This window comes from Triticum dicoccoides, chromosome 1A (genome assembly GCF_002162155.2).
Source record: "Triticum dicoccoides isolate Atlit2015 ecotype Zavitan chromosome 1A, WEW_v2.0, whole genome shotgun sequence".
NCBI classification, from domain to species: Eukaryota; Viridiplantae; Streptophyta; class Magnoliopsida; order Poales; family Poaceae; genus Triticum; species Triticum dicoccoides.
The window spans coordinates 104,676,450-104,694,524 of NC_041380.1; positions in this window are offsets into that span (position 1 = coordinate 104,676,450).

The following is an 18,075-nucleotide window of genomic DNA, read 5'->3' on the forward strand; positions in this document are numbered from 1 at the left end:
GTTGCGCGAGTCCATGGAGGGCTCCACCCACGAAGGGTAATGGTCGCGCGAGTCCACGGAGGGCTCCACCCACGAAGGGTCCACGAAGAAGCAACCACCCACGAAGGGTCCACGAAGAAGCAACCTTGTCTATCCCACCATGGCCATCGCCCACGAAGGACTTGCCTCACTAGCGGTAGATCTTCATGAAGTAGGCGATCTCCTTGCCCTTACAAACTCCTTGGTTCAACTCCACAATCTTGTCGGAGGCTCCCAAGTAACACCTAGCCAATCTAGGAGACACCACTCTCCAAGAAGTAACAAATGGTGTGTTGATGATGAACTCCTTGCTCTTGTGCTTCAAATGATAGTCTCCCCAACACTCAACTCTCTCTCATAGGATTTGGATTTTGTGGAAAGAAGAGTTGAGTGGAAAGCAACTTGGGGAAGGCTAGAGATCAAGATTCATATGGTAGGAATGGAATATCTTGGTCTCAACACATGAGTAGGTGGTTCTCTCTCAGAACATATGAGTTGGAATTGTGTATGTGTTCTGATGGCTCTCACTCTGAATGAAGAGGAGGTGGAGGGGTATATATAGCCTCCACACAAAATCCAACCGTTACACATAGTTTTCCAATCTCGGTGGGACCGAATCAACAAACTCGGTCGGACCGAAAAGGTAAACCTAGTGACCGTTAGAGATTTTCGGTGGGACTGACATGCAACTCGGTAGGACCGATATGGTTAGGGTTTGGGCATAATGTAATCTCGGTGAGACCGATTACACAAACTCGGTGAGACCGAGTTTGGTAATAAGCTAACCAGAGAGTTGGTCAGGTAAACTCTGTGGGACCGATTTGCTCTTTCGGTGAGACCGAAAAGTTACAAAAAGGAAACAAAGAGTTTACACTGCAATCTCGGTGGGACCGATTCGCTCTTTCGGTGAGACCGAAAAGTTACCAAGGGAAACAGAGAGTTTGCAATCCCGTCTCGGTGAGACCGAGATCCCTATCGGTAGAACCGAATTGCTAGGGTTTGGCAGTGGCTTATGACAAGTGAAACTCGGTGGCGCCGGATAGAAAGAATCGGTGGGACCGAGTTTGGCTTAGGGTTTAGGTCATATGTGGATATGGGAAAGTAGTTGAGGGTTTTGGAGCATATCACTAAGCACATGAAGCAAGAGGCTCATTAAGCAACACCTCATCCCTCCTTGATAGTATTGGCTTTTCCTAAAGACTCAATGTGATCTTGGATCACTAAAATATAAAATGAAGAGTCCTGAGCTTTTGAGCTTGAGCCAATCCTTTGTCCTTAGCATTTTGAGGGTTCCACTTTCACATCCATGCCATGCCAATCATTGAGCTTTCCTGAAATAGTCATCTTGGAATAGCATTAGCTCAATGAGCTATATGTTGTTATGAATTACCAAAACCACCTAGGGATAGTTGCACTTTCACCCTCGCCTAGTTACAACAATGTAATGTAAATCATTGATGTGTTCAATCAGCAGAGAACAGGAAAATAATAACCATGAATAATATCACTTACACGTAAGTTGGACAGGAATATGTGAAAATGGTGTTTGTCTTCACAATAATCTTCCCATGATGGGAATATATGCACGTACTCCCTAATGATACGTCTCCGTCGTATCTACTTTTCCAAACACTTTTTCCCTTGTTTTGGACTCTAACTTGTATGATTTGAATGGAACTAACCCGGACTGACGCTGTTTTCAGCAGAATTGCCATGATGTTGTTTTATGTGCAGAAAACAAATATTTTTGGAATGATCTGAAACTCCACGGAACATCTTAGAAAAAATAATAAAAAATCCTCGCCAAAGATGAAGACCAGGGGGCCCACACCCTGTCCACGAGGGTGCCCCCCCCCCTCTAGGGCGCTCCCCCTACCTCGTGGGCCCCCTGGATGCCCTCCAACGCCAACTCCAACTCTATATATTTGCTTTCGGAGAGAGAAAAATCGGAGAGAGGAAATCATCGTGTTTTACGATACGGAGCCGCCGCCAAGCCCTAAGACCTCCCAGGAGGGTTGATCTGGAGTCCGTTCGGGGCTCCGGAGAGGGGGATTCGTCGCCGTCATCATCATCAACCATCCTCCATCACCAATTTTATGATGCTCACCGCCGTGCGTGAGTAATTCCATCATAGGCTTGATGGACGGTGATGGGTTGGATGAGATTTATCATGTAATCGAGTTAGTTTTGTTAGGGTTTGATCCCTAGTATCCATTATGTTCTGAGATTGATGTTGCTATGACTTTGCTATGCTTAATGCTTGTCACTAGGGCCTGAGTGCCATGATTTCAGATCTGAACCTATTATGTTTTCATGAATATATGTGAGTTCTTGATCCTATCTTGCAAGTCTATAGTCACCTACTATGTGTTATGATCCGGCAACCCCGAAGTGACAATAATCGGGACCACTCCCGGTGATGACCATAGTTTCAGGAGTTCATGTATTCACTATGTGCTAATGCTTTGTTCCGGTTCTCTATTAAAAGGATGCCTTAATATCCCTTAGTTTCCAACAGGACCCCGCAGCCACGGGAGGGTAGGACCAAAGATGTCATGCAAGTTCTTTTCCATAAGCACATATGACTATATACGGAATACATGCCTACATTACATTGATGAATTGGAGCTAGTTCTGTGTCACCCTGTGTTATGACTGTTACATGATGAACCGCATTCGGCATAATCATCCATCACTGATCCGGTGCCTATGAGTTTTCCATATCCTGGTTCTCGTTTATTTACTTTCCGCTGCTACTGTTACAATCACTACAAAATACCAAAAACATTACTTTTGTTGTCTTTACTTTTGTTGCTGCTACCACCACTATGTAGTGACCCGACCTCAGACGGTCAAGTCTCTGTGCTTAAGTGTCATCCCTGGATCGGTATGCTGACACACACAGTACTCGAGGATTTATAACAGAGGTAAACCACATGTAAAAAGTAACGTAAATACTATTACCTCAATCCAAAATAGCGGAAGTAACAAGGTTGTGGATTCCCATCAACACCAACGGCAAAGTTGAGTGTAGAAATCGTAACCCTAACGTATCACTTACTCGCTGTAAGATATTCCTGCAACATGAGACGTTGCAGCCACAAAGGGTCAGTACATTGAATGTACTGGCAAATTCACACCATAGAGAAATGATGAACAATGGCTATCACTACATGCATATATGGCTGGTGAAAACTCTATGGTTATAAGGTTTTGCAAAAAGCCAATTTTTCCCTACTGCAAAGGAATAAGTTTTTATTTAACTATCATGGTGGTTGTTGAACATTGAGAATGGTTGACAGCATTCTCAATCCCAATTAAATAACATCATTAAAACCCAACAAGATTAATTAAAGTCACATGATGAGATCCACATGATAATCCAAATACTAGATACTCAAAACGTCCATAACCGGGGACACGGCTAATCATGATTAGTTTATACACTCTACAGAGGTTTGCGCACTTTTCCCCACAAGACTCGATCTCCTCCATTGGATTTCTCGCACTACATGGTGTTTGAGAAACGGATGACCGAGACATGGTCTTTCAGAAGCGCTAGCACCTTACGATCGGGTAGACCGTTACACCTACTTTCCCCTACATCTACTAGTCCACCACTGTAAGAGTTCGCACAACTTAGTCAACTATGCTAGAGCCCATAGTAGCTTGTGGCTGCACATGGAAGTTTCTAGTATGAATAATCTCATGATCCCTTTGAGCCTGGGTGGCGGTCCATAAAAAAATAGGCAATCCTAGAATACCCAGGTGCCTAGACAGGCAATCGCTGGAATACCCAGGTGCCTCAATCCACCCAGATGTGTGTTAAAGTTGCCACCTTAAGTAAACCATTAATTAACAATCTCACATCTGTCATGAAATACTCTCAAACCCAATCCACCTCTACGAGCATAGCATGGCAATATAAGCATAACGTAATAGTAACTCCCAAGGTTTGAATGCAGGGCAATAGGTTCCTACCTCATCAACTACTTCCCAATACCCACATGTTATCAATCCTACTCATGCAATGTTTGAGGGTGAAACTAATGCATAAAAGTGGGTATGAAAGGGATATGATAAAAGTGTGAACTTGCCTGCAATGTTGATGAAGATGATTCGCACTCAAAACTCTTGATAGTTCTACTCGTCACACTCCGTTCAATCTATCGTGAGCAAGCAATAGTAACCACACATAAGCAATCACTCAGAAGATCGGGAAGAACGAAGAAGACAGTTCGGAAAACATCAAAACCAAGCAAATAACTCTTGCAACATAAAACAATTTCTAACGGTACCAAAATTATGTGAATTTGGCCTTATCAGAAAGTTTAGGTCAAGGGCTTCGATTTGCAAAAAGAATCAACTCAAACGGAGCTACGAAACTCAGGTTATGATCAAACGAAGTTTGAATTCAAATCTGGTCTAATTCAAATTTTAAACTTTCAAAAACATGTTTAAGTTGTTTTAATGGATAGAGGAGATCGTAACGAAGAAGTGGGCGTTGGTTTCATTGGATTTGGATAAACGGGTAAAAAGTAGTGATCGATTGAAGAACAGGGACTAATTTGTAAAGAAAATCATCACATATAGGTCCCTGGCCGAAATTAATAAGAAAAGGAAAAAAATCTATCGAGCGAACGCTCTCTATAGAAATATAAACGACGAACGTTCGTTAGATAATCTAGACTAAAAGATAAACCGATCAGTTTTAAAAGAGAAAACCTAAACTAATAAAAAAAACAGAAAACCGGGCGGTTCAGCGGTTTTGTACCGGTTCGGCAGCGGTTTATGGCAAAAAGCCGGTGGTGGAGTGGATCCGGCCAACGGCGAACTCCGGCGCGGGCGTTGGGGCGGCGGCAGCGTCCGGCGATGCGGGCGAGCGGCGCGAAGCGGAGACAAGCGCGCGGCGAGGCGGCGGAGGGGCGCGGCACAGGCGGAGGAGAGGCAGCGGCGGCGGCGACAGAAGGCGGCGGGGTGAGATCCGGTGGCGGCGGCGGCGGTTTGCAGCGCGGGCGGTGGCTCGGCGGCGAGGTGCGAGGCAAGGGAGGACGAGAGACGGGCCCCGGGGCGGCGCCTTTTATAAGGAGGGGCGAGGAGGTGGCGTGGGGAAGGGGCAGAAGGAGGCCGAGCGGCGCGGTGGCGTGCCTGAGCGGGTCTCCCGCTCGGGAAGGCGAGGGGCGGCGCTGCTGGGCTAGGCCTTGGCCTGGCAGGAGCTGGGTCGGCCCAGTTCGGCTGAGGGAAAGGTTTTTAACAAAAAATAAAGATTCCCAGACAACAAACATAAATAAAACAAAATAATTAATAATTTTATATAGGCATATAATATATCAAAATTTTCAGAAAAAGATTTCCTACAATCTGAACATTTTTGTAATGCCAAATAAAATCCACATAAAATTAGATAATTCAAAGAGTGCTACTGGTCTAATAAAATCCAACAAAATCATTTTAAAAATACCAAAATGAATTCAAATTTATTTCTCTCCAATTTTCTATTGTAGGGAATCATGTTACCCTATTTTCCATGTATTTTATTTTTGGAGAAAAATAATTTGAATAAAACCCAAATAACTCCAAATTGAAAAGAATTTCCAAAAGGACTTTGAATTTAATTCTTTGAAACTCCCAACTCATATTTCATATAATTTGAAGAACTCATTTTATCTTCTCTCATGAAAATCATTGAGTTGCTTGAAGTTTCTGAATTAAAAAATATTTCCGAATGAAATTCAAATCTTTTCAAAACCCTTTTCATTTATTTAAATGGAAGAAGTCATGTCATCTTCTCTCGAGGGTTTTGTATTTGAAAAGAATTTGAATTCACGGAGATCAAAATGCAAAAGGTGAAAGTTTGGGAAAGTCCTTTTATTCCCTCTCATTTAACTTTCAAAAAGTTTACGAATTTCACTCAATTTCACGCAATTAATCACACAACAATCAAACAATCGATCAATCTATCTATTTATTATAACATTCCAAAATTTAGAATTTTGGGATGTTACAAACCTACCACCCTTAAAATGAATCTCGTCCTTGAGATTCGGAGAGGCTAGCAAGAAAAAGGTTAGGGTTTGGGGGTCTCCTCAAAATTTCATCAATCGTCTCCGGGGTCTGGGGTGCTACCACCCTTAGAAGCATGGTTATGGTTCCGTCAAAACTCATATACTTCATCCATATTGTTAACAGTGTCGGTCTTCTCAGATCTTCAGGATAATTCCTTATCCGGGCTCTTCCAGTAGTGGCATAACCTTTACCACAATTCTTCTGTCCTTTCATCTTGGTAAGGTTCTTCCATGACTAGGTCTTCTTAGCTGACGGGTCTGGCGCCAATACTAATCAACTATCGATATCTCATGGCGGCCATCCAATTATGGTTTCTCCTGCAGGAAATGGGCCTGGGTTGATCCTCACCGTATAACCTACGGTTGGCAAAAGGTGCCATGTACAAGGGAAAAATACCTATACCATTCTAAGGCTTAAACAAGGTTTTGATCATCGTCTCTCTACTATAGGTAAGTCACTCAGATTTACCATCCCATATAGCAAGGCGAATAATAAGAGTAAGTCGGTATGGTGATCAATCCATCCTGCACCCAAATCATTACCCTGTATACGGTTTAGTGAATCTCGCATTCTAACACTCGGTCATCCTCACAAGCATTGCAGAATTTGTCTTGTCGACGAACCAAGTTCGGATAAATCTATTAATTCTGCAAGCCAAACAAACATCTATCGTTCCTTCACAATCCTCAGGTTTCGCGTAAACTCCTATAAAATCGTCTGCTGATAAACGTTGTATCTTCCTCCGGGGTTTTTCCTTCAGCAAGAATGTGCTTGCTTCTTGGCAGGTCCTGGGGCCTGTGGGTTATGGACCATCTCATCACTTGTAGTCCTTGAACTTATCATCGGGCAACTGATCATTATTCCAACTTCCAACTTCCTAGTATTCTTAAATCCATCCAATTGTACTGTCTTCCTTCCTTATATTGGCACCAAACTAGGACATGATTACTCAGACTCATCATGGAGTTTCCATTGATCCATATTTCCGACATCATACCTCCTTTATATCCAATAGTAATTTATCTCTTCATCCTCGTGGGATATCCCACATACTGAGATAAAAACTTATACTTATGAAGTCCATATTCCACTTCGTGGAACATCATTATCCTTTCCAGGGTCAAGCGTCCTTACAGGGGAATATTGGCCATCTCTGCATGGCACTTCTTCAACTGGGAAATGTGAAACACATCATGAACTCCTGACAGTCCTTCGGGTGACTCCAACTTGTTGGCAACTTCTCCCATATGCTCCAAAACTCGGTATGGTCCTACAAATCTCGGGGCTAACTTTCCCTTAACTCCAAATCGTTTAACTCCTCGCAGAGGGGACACACGAAGACATGCTCTGTCTCCAATTTCTTAGACTACCTCCTTGCGTTTTTGAGTCTGCATAACTCTTCTGCCTGGACTGGGCTACCTTCAGTCTACCTCGAATCCACTTAACATTCTCTTCTGACTCCTTGATCACATTTGGTCCAAACAACTGACAGTCTCCAACTTCATCCCACATACTCTTGGGGCATCACACATATCGAGACAAAATCTCGTATTCATTTTATGAGAAATCCACTCAGTGGAGTATCCTTATCTTTTCCAGGGGTCAAGGTTCTTACAGGGTACTACCACCCTTAAAATGCACAAATCTTCCATAGATCATATTTCTTATATCGTCAAAATGGTAAAAATCCTTCTTCATAGAGTAACAACTCATAAATTCCATGTCAGTACCAATGATGCTAACTTCATTCATCCTCAAATGATTACAATCTCTCGCTTTTCCATTACATGTCTCAACTCAACACCTCAATATAAAAGAAAATGTTCTCACTACTACTACTATACTTCTCACAGACACCACTAATTATCACAAGTCTCCTTCTCCTTGGGGCATTCTCTGGCAAAATGCCCTGCTCCATTACAACGAAAACATATTACCTCAGACAAGTCTCGAGGTTTCCTTTTTGGGCAATTGCTGAGGTAGTGCCCTGACTCCTTGCACCTATAACAAGTGATATGACTCAGATCCTTCCTGGAATCACTCTGCTTCTCTTTCTGAACTTTTCCGTTCCAATTAGGGCTTCTATTTCCTGTGGGTCATACTCTACTTCCTCTGTCGGGAATACTACTAGATCCCCATTCAAACAATTCTGGGAGATGTGTCCTTCTTCTCCACATGAATAGCATGACTTGGTGCAGGGTTTAATTGGTTGCTCTTTGGGTGTGTCCCCAACATCTTCCTTCATCACGGGTTCTTCTAAAATTTCCACAAGGCTCCTTTCTTTACTTCTTTCTTCTGTTGTACGGTTCTTCGTACCATGGGGTAAATGTGACACTGAGCAGGATAGTGGGTAGTCCCTTCTCACCAGAAACAAGTAATCTACCTAGTTGGGCATTCTTCAACTAGGTGACTTCCTTCACAATTAGGGCATTCATCCTTGTGTTCTTTATGGGTGTGTCCTATTTCTCCACAAATATTGCATGCACAAGGTTTCTTCATATCCTTTCCATAAGGCTTCAATTGCTGGGACACAAACCGAGACTTTGGCAAAGTCAATTTAAATTCTTTCCAAGTGGTTACTCCTTGCCATCCATTGATGGTTTGGTACATCCTCCACCAAGTAGCAGCACCTCTTTCAAAGCACTGAAGAGCATGATGGGTCATATCATTTCCAACTATAGGGTTATTCTCCATGTGATCCTCCATGTTCTGAATCCATCGGTCTATCTCCAACTGACTCATCGATCCAGAAAATACAAGCTCATCTACATTCATCCTCTATTGGGTCCATGAGTTTGGGGTGAGATAAGAGAGATAGAGAGGGATACACACAATGCAAACAATAGATTTTATTGTGGCTGTCAAAAAACATCAAACAAATGACAGCTCACAATCGTCGCATCTAACATAGGTATATAACAGGGGTTTGGTCTTCTAAAGGTCAATAAATCTTCAACGTCTCCAAACTCTTCAAGCCTTGTTCATGCCTCCAATGGCTTCTTCCGATCATGCTTGTCTTTCTCAAGTTCTTTTGCCAGATTAACTCTGTTGACGCGAAGTCTCTTGTGACATCCTTTAATATTCCGGAGTTGCATTTCAAAATTCTATGTTTCAACATCCTTGGCATGAACCATGGTCTAGTTCCTGATGAATCTCCGGTTTCTCGAGGTTTTGCTCCTCCAGCTTGGCTACTCTCATCTTCAGGGTCCTGAGTTCCTCATGAAATACTTCCTTGTCAAAATACTGCTTCTTGTAGGTCCATCTTAACTTCTTGATGTAACACTCCAAATCCTGGTGATACACTAGCTAAGGTTAAAACTTCACCTCTTGCTGATAGATGCTCCATCAGCCTTCTACCATCCAATCCTTCCATGCATATGCATGCTTAACTCAGCATGGTGACAATAGCATAAGCGGGTGATAACATCATGGATAGTTGTGTTTCTGCCCTTGTCATTGCCATGAGCTATCTTCCATAGTTGATATCTCCTGCCTTAGGGTTTTCTTGACAAAACTTTGAGGTTTTTAACTCTCCATGCTCGGTCTTTCTTCGATACACCCTGATCTCGGGCATTGACAACTTCCATAATCTGTCAAGTTCCATAAGGGTAGCCTTCCTAGGTCATACAAATCTAGGGATTCTTCAGAGCCTTCAAATTCTCTTAGTCTTCAGAATCTTCACCCATTGTAGTTTCCATTATTATAATGCATGGTAAAATCCTCTTCATTCCGAAATGATCTTACTTGTCCGATATCTTGTACTTCTTGGAGTGGTCTCATCAGTCAAATCTTCATGGTCAAAAGGGAAAAGGGGTATGGTCTCACTAAAAGGAAATTTTTGAATAAGCTCAGAAGAGAAGAGAGGTAAACGATCTTTTTGAAAAGGAAAGTTGTAGAGAAAAATCTTTGCTATGGGCTTGCCAGTTTCTAGGGTCACGTCCTACAGTCAACATGTGCTCTGATACCATCTTGTAGAGACCCGACCTCAGACGGTCACGTCTCTGTGCTTAAGTGTCATCCCTGGATCGGTATGCTGACACACAAAGTACTCGAGGATTTATAACAGAGGTAAATCACATGTAAAAAGTAACATAAATACTATTACCTCAATCCAAAATAGCGGAAGTAACAAGGTTGTGGATTCCCATCAACACCAACGGCGAAGTTGAGTGTAGAAATCATAACCCTAACGTATCACTTACTCGTCGTAAGATATTCCTGCAACATGAGACGTTGCAGCCACAAAGGGTCAGTACATTGAATGTACTGGCAAATTCACACCATAGAGAAATGATGAACAATGGCTATCACTACATGCATATATGGCTGGTGGAAAACTCTATGGTTATAAGGTTTTGCGAAAAGCCAATTTTTCCCTACTGCAAAGGAATAAGTTTTTATTTAACTATCATGGTGGTTGTTGAACATTGAGAATGGTTGATAGCATTCTCAATCCCAATTATATAACATCATTAAAACCCAACAAGATTAATTAAAGTCACATGATGAGATCCACATGATAATCCAAATACTAGATACTCAAAACGTCCATAATCGGGGACACGGCTAATCATGATTAGTTTATACACTCTGCAGAGGTTTACGCACTTTTCCCCACAAGACTCGATATCCTCCGTTGGATTTCTCGCACTACATGGTGTTTGAGAAACGGATGACCGAGACATCGTCTTTCAGAAGCACTAGCACCTTACGATCGGGTAGACCGTTACACCTACTTTCCCCTACATCTGCTAGTCCACCACTGTAAGAGTTCGCACAACTTAGTCAACTATGCTAGAGCCCATAGTAGCTTGTGGCTGCACACGGAAGTTTCTAGTATGAATAATCTCATGATCCCTTTGAGCCTGGGTGGAGGTCCATAAAACACAGGCAATCCTGGAATACCCAGGTGCCTAGACATGCAATCGCTGGAATACCCAGGTGCCTCAATCCACCCAGATGTGTGTTAAAGTTGCCACCTTAAGTAAACCATTAATTAACAGTCTCACATCTGTCATGAAATACTCTCAAACCCAATCCACCTCTACGAGCATAGCATGGCAATATAAGCATAACGTAATAGTAACTCCCAAGGTTTGAATGCAGGGCAATAGGTTCCTACCTCATCAACTACTTCCCAATACCCACATGTTATCAATCCTACTCATGCAATGTTTGAGGGTGAAACTAATGCATAAAAGTGGGTATGAAAGGGATATGATCAAAGTGTGAACTTGCCTGCAATGTTGATGAAGATGATTCGCACTCAAAATTCTTGATAGTTCTACTCGTCACACTCCGTTCAATCTATCGTGAGCAAGCAATAGTAACCACACATAAGCAATCACTCAGAAGATCGAGAAGAACAAAGAAGACAGTTCAGAAAACATCAAAACGAAGCAAATAACTCTTGCAACATAAAACAATTTCAAACAGTACCAAAATTATGTGAATTTGGCCTTATCAGAAAGTTTAGGTCAAGGGCTTCGATTTGCAAAAAGAATCAACTCAAACGGAGCTACGAAACTCAGGTTATGATCAAATGAAGTTTGAATTCAAATCTGGTCTAATTCAAATTTTAAACTTTCAAAAACATGTTTAAGTTGTTTTACTGTATAGAGGAGATCGTAACGAAGAAGTGGGCATTGGTTTCGTTGGATTTGGATAAACGGGTAAAAAGTAGTGATCGATTGAAGAACAGGGACTAATCTATAAAGAAAATCATCACATATAGGTCCCTGGCCGAAATTAATAAGAAAAGGAAAAAAATCTATCGAGCGAACGCTCGCTACAGAAATCTAAACGACGAACATTCGTTAGATAGTCTAGACTAAAAGATAAACCGATCGGTTTTAAAAGAGAAAACCTAAACTAATAAAAATGGAAAACCAGGCGGTTCAGCGGTTTTGTACCGGTTCGGCAGCGGTTTATGGCGAAAAGCCGGCGGCGGAGTGGATCCGGCCGGTGGTGAACTCCCGTGCGGGCGTCGGGGCGGCGGCATCCGGCGATGTGGGCGAGCGGCGTGACGCGGAGACTAGCGCGCGGCGAGGCGGCGGTGGGGCGCGGCGCGGGCGGAGGAGAGGCAGCGGCGGCGGCGACAGAAGGCGGCAGGGTGAGATCCGGTGGCGACGGCGAGGTGCGAGGCGAGGGAGGACGAGAGACGGGCCCCGGGGCGGCGCCTTTTATGAGGAGGGGCGAGGAGGTGGCGTGGGGAAGGGGCAGGAGGAGGTCGGGCGGCGCATGGCGTCCATGGCGGCGCAGCGGCGTGCCTGAGCGGGTCTCCCGCTCGGGAAGGCGAGGGGCGGTGCTGCTGGGCTGGGCCTTGGCCTGGCAGGAGCTGGGCCGGCCTAGTTCGGCTAAGGGAAAGGTTTTAAAAAAAAGATTCTTAGAAAACAAACATAAATAAAACAAAATAATTAATAATTTTATATAGGCATATAATATATCAAAATTTTCAGAAAAAGATTTCCTACAATCTGAACATTTTTATAATGCCAAATAAAATCCACACAAAATCAGATAATTCAAAGAGTGCTACTGGTCTAATAAAATCCAACAAAATCATTTTAAAAATACCAAAATGAATTCAAATTTATTTCTCTCCAATTTTCTATTGTAGGGAATCATGTTATCCTATTTTCCATGTATTTTATTTTTGGAGAAAAATAATTTGAATAAAACCCAAATAACTCCAAATTGAAAATAATTTCCAAAAGGACTTTGAATTTAATTCTTTGAAACTCCCAACTCATATTTCATATAATTTGAAGAAGTCATTTTATCTTCTCTCATGAAAATCATTGAGTTGCTTGAAGTTTCTGAATTAAAAAATATTTCCGAATGAAATTCAAATCTTTTCAAAACCCTTTTCATTTATTTAAATGGAAGAAGGCATGTCATCTTCTCTCGAGGGTTTTGTATTTGAAAAGAATTTGAATTCACGGAGATCAAAATGCAAAAGGTGAAAGTTTGGGTAAGTCCTTTTATTCCCTCTCATTTAACTTTCAAAAGTTTACAAATTTCACTCAATTTCACGCAATCAATCACACAACAATCAAACAATCGATCAATCTATCTATCTATTTATTATAACATTCCAAAATTTAGAATTTTGGGATGTTACACACTATCATATTACTTTGCTACTAAACACTTTGTTGCAGATACTAAGTTTCCACGTGTGGTTGAATTGACAACTCAGCTGCTAATACTTGAGAATATTCTTTGGCTCCCCTTGTGTCGAATCAATAAATTTGGGTTGAATACTCTACCCTCGAAAGTTGTTGCGATCCCCTATACTTGTGGGTTATCAAGACTAATTTCTGGCGCCGTTGCTGGGGAGCATAGCTATATTCTTTGAGTCACTTGGGATTTATATCTGATGGACACTATGAAGAACTTGAAAGACGCTAAGAAAAAAATTTATCCCTCAACTACGAGGGGAGGTAAGGAACTGCCATCTAGCTCTGCACTTGATTCACCTTCTGTTATGAGTAAGCTAGCGACACCTAAACCTGCTTCTGCTATTCGTTCCGGTATGTCGCATGATATTGATGATGTCACTTCTGCTATGCATGATACTTATGATGAAACTGCTTCTATGCCTGATACTAATGTGCCCCTTGGTGAATTTCTTGATGAACAAATTGCTAGGGCTAGAGAAAAAGAAATTATTGAATCTGAATACGATGATGATAGTGATGATGAAAATATGCCTGTTATCCCCGAGGGTTATCTTTTTGATATGGAATCTTCTGCCGCTATTTTAGCTTGCAGGGATAGATATGAGCTTAAGAGGTTATTAGTTAAATGGAACAAAGAATCACTTAGAGATAAAATGAAACCCGACCCTACTTTTGCTACTTCACCTATATGTGTTCCTGATAAGGATTACAAATTCTCTGTTGATCCTGATATAATTACTTTGGTTGAATCTGATCCGTTTTATGGCTATGAATCTGAAACTGTTGTGGCACATCTTACTAAGTTAAATGATATAGCTGCCCTGTTTACTAATGATGAGAGATCGCGTTACTTCCGTTCTCATTAAAGGGTGATGCTAATATATGGTTTAATTCTCTTGATCCTGGTTGTGTGCGTAGTCCCCAAGATATGATTTAATACTTATCTGCTAAATATGTCCCTGCTCATAAGAAACAAGCTCCTTTGAGGGAAATATACAACTTCGTGCAAATTAAAGAAGAGAGTCTCCCACAAGCTTGGGGGAGGCTTCTCAAGTTACTTAATACTTTGCCTGATCATCCTCTTAAGAAACCTGAAATACTTGATATCTTTTATAATGGACTAACCGATGCTTCCAGAGATTACCTGGATAGTTGTGCTGGTTCTCTTTTCAGGGAAAGAACACCGGATGAAGCTGAAATTCTATTGAATAATATGTTGACAAATGAAAATAATTGGGCACCTCCTGAGCCAGCTCCTGCTCCAATTACTGAGTCTATTCCTAAACCAACTCCGAAGAAGAGAGGAGTTCTATTCCTCAGTCCCGAAGATATGCAAGAGGCAAAGAAATCTATGAAAGAAAAAGGTATTAAAGCTGAAGATGTTAAGAATTTACCTCCTATTGAAGAAATACATGGTCTTAATATACCGCCTGTTGAAGAAACATATGATCTCAATTCTTTATTTACTGAAGAACCTCCTGATCCCGATATCCCGACACATGTAGTAAAGGTAAATTCTCTCTATAGATATGATAAAGCTGAAGTCCTTCCTACTAAAATTGCTAGTCAGTGCTTGGATGAGTTTGATAACTTTATGTTTAAGCAAGACGACTTCAATGCTTATTTTGGTAGACAATTAAAAGAAAATGTTTATATGATTAGACGCTTGGGTGATTATATGGCTAATATTAAAGGTGAACTTAAACTTGTTAGCAAACATCCTTCTATGGTTACCACTCAAGTAGAACAAGTACTTAATGCTCAAAAAGAAGTGCTTGATGAAATGAATAGTAAGAAAAATGATTATGCTGTTAGAGTGGCCACTAGAACTGGTAGAATGACTCGGGAACCTTTGTATCCTGAAGGCCACCCTAAGAGAATCGAGCAAGATTCTCAAAGAAATAATATTGATGTTCCTAGTTCTTCTAAAAAGAAGAAGAAAAATGATAGAACTGTGCAAACTTCTAGTGAACCTATTGCTGAACCACCTGATAATCCAAATGATATCTCTATGTCTGATGCTGAAACACAATCTGGTAATGGACATGAACCTAATGAAAATATTAATGATGATGTTCATGATGATGCTCAACCTAGTAATGATAATGATGTAAAAATTGAACCTGATGTTGATCTTGATAACCCACAATCAAAGAATAAACGTTATGATAAAACAGACTTTGTTGCTAGGAAACATGGTAAAGAAAGGGAACCTTGGGTTCAGAAACCCATGTCTTTTCCTCTAAAACCATCCAAGAAAAAGGATGATGAGGATTTTGAGCGCTTTGCTAAAATGATTAGGCCTATCTTTTTGCGTATGCGATTAACTGATGTGCTCAAAACAAAAATATATGAAGGATATCGTTACTAATAAAAGAAAGATACCGGAAGCTGAAATTTCCACCATGCTTGCTAATTATACTTTTAAGGGTGGAATACCAAAGAAACTTGGAGACCCCGGAGTACCTACTATACCTTGCTCCATTAAAAGAAATTATATTAAAACTGCTTTATGTGATCTTGGAGCCGGTGTTAGTGTTATGCCCCCTCTCTTTATATTGTAGACTTGACTTGAATAAGTTGACACCTACTGAAATATCTTTGCAAATGGCTGATAAATCAACTGCTATACCTGTCGGTATCTGTGAGGATGTGCCTGTTGTGGTTGCAAACGTTACTATTTTAACGGACTTTGTTATTCTTGATATTCCCGAGGATGATAGTATGTCTATTATTCTTGGAAGACCTTTTCTTAATACTGCAGGGGCTGTTATTGATTGCAACAAAGGCAATGTCACCTTTCATGTTAATGGTAATGAGCATACGGTACACTTTCCGAGGAAACAACCTCAAGTTCATAGTATCAACTCTATTGGAAAAATTCCATCGATTATATTTGGAGGTTTTGAATTTCCTCTTCCTACTGTCAAGAAGAAATATGATATTCTTATTATTGGAGATGTGCATATCCTCGTTGAGGTAACTTAGTGTTATTCGAAATTTCTCCGGTTTCATGATTATCGGAACGAGTTTGTTAACAAGACTTGATCAACCTTTTTAGTGGATTCTTTTTTATGAGCATGAGGTGGATGAAACTAGAAGCACAAACTTCTGTACCCCAGTTTTACTTTCTGTTATTTATATTAAATAAAATAAAAATAGTATTTTCAGTCTGTTTCCTGGCTTATCCGTGCAATATAAAAATATCCCGAAAATAAAAGTCCTCAGAATGACATGCCAATTTAATATGATTTTTTCGGGAATATTTGATGATTTACTGTGCAAAAATTACCGCGGGAGGAGCTGCCACCTGGCCACGAGGGTGGTGGGCGCCCCCCCCCCCCCCTAGGGCGCGCCCCCTGCCTCGTGGGCCCATAGTGGCCCTCCTCCACTTATCCCAGCACCCATCTTCTTCCTCTGTCTCACACAAAACCGAAAAACCAACTCAAGAACGAGTTCCAGCCACTTTTGCTGTGATTTTCAATCTCCTTGCTCAAAGCACCTCTCGCAAAGCTGCTTGGGGAGATTGTTCCTTGGTAGACTCCTCCATTGGTCCAATTAGTTTTTGTTCTAGTGCTTTATTCTTTGCAAATTTGTGATGCATAGGTGACCATGTTCTTGAGCTTGCATGCCAAATTTATATGGTTCCAAGTAGTTCTAATGCTTGATATAGGCTCTAGGCACTTGTAGGAGTAGTTGCTATCAGTTTTATTGAAGTTGGTTCACTTTTGTTTGAAGTTACTAAAAATTTCAGATTATTTCAGAAAAATAATGAGGAGACTTTTGAGGCGTTCATCGAGCCGAAGCTCAAAGGATAAACAAAATGAAGAAGCTCAGAGGCCCAAATATAATTTGCCTCTTACCGCGGAGATCTGACTGTGTGAATGGCCTTCTGATAATTTCTTGAGAGAGGTCGGGATTTATGAGGATTTCTATTCATTGATTAAGAATGCTGGCCTCACTGACTTCGTCCGCGACCAACGTCCATAGTATCTCTTACTCACAAATACTTTTGTGCAAAACTTCTACTTTTTCCCTAAAGAGTCACCTCCTTCAATAGAGTTTCATTTATATGACGTTGTGAAGAAAATGCCATTGTCTGAATTTTGCGCAATCTGCAACATACCTCCTGATGGTATCTTAGAGGAATCACCTCGTAAAGAGTTGGAACCATTTATTAACCTTATCTCTGTGGGAGAAACCAGGAAGGTTTCTGATGCAAGAATCACTAGCATACATTTTCCTGTGTTACACTATTTTGATTTATTTGCTAGTCGATGCTTGATTGGTCGTGGGAACTGTGGGAACCTTAGTGTTCCTGATATTATTATTCTGTTCCATGGTTTATACCACGACAACACTGTCAGTATGGGCGGAATTATTGCTAGGCGGTTGAGTCTGAATCGTACTAAAGGCCCCATCTTTGGAGGCATTTATGCTTCTCGCCTTGCTGCACACTTTAACATAGCTATTAGGCATTATGAGAAATAAGAAAAATTGCTGCCTAATGCTTATCTAGACTATAAGAGCATGATAGCCCATGATTTTCTTGTTAAGGACAGGAATGGAGAGCTCAAATATAGGTTATACTTTGATAAACATTATCCTAAAAGTATTACATTGCCTGCTCCTTCTTTGTTTAATTTTGTAGGACCCTACCTCGTTATGTGGGCTGCCGTTCAAGCTTACAAGAATCCTGCACCAGCCCCGGAACAGGAACCACAAGATGAGCCTCCACGACAATATGTTTATTCTTGGGATCCAGAGATGACTGTCAGCCAGTAGCAGTCAGAGTCTTCTTCTTCAT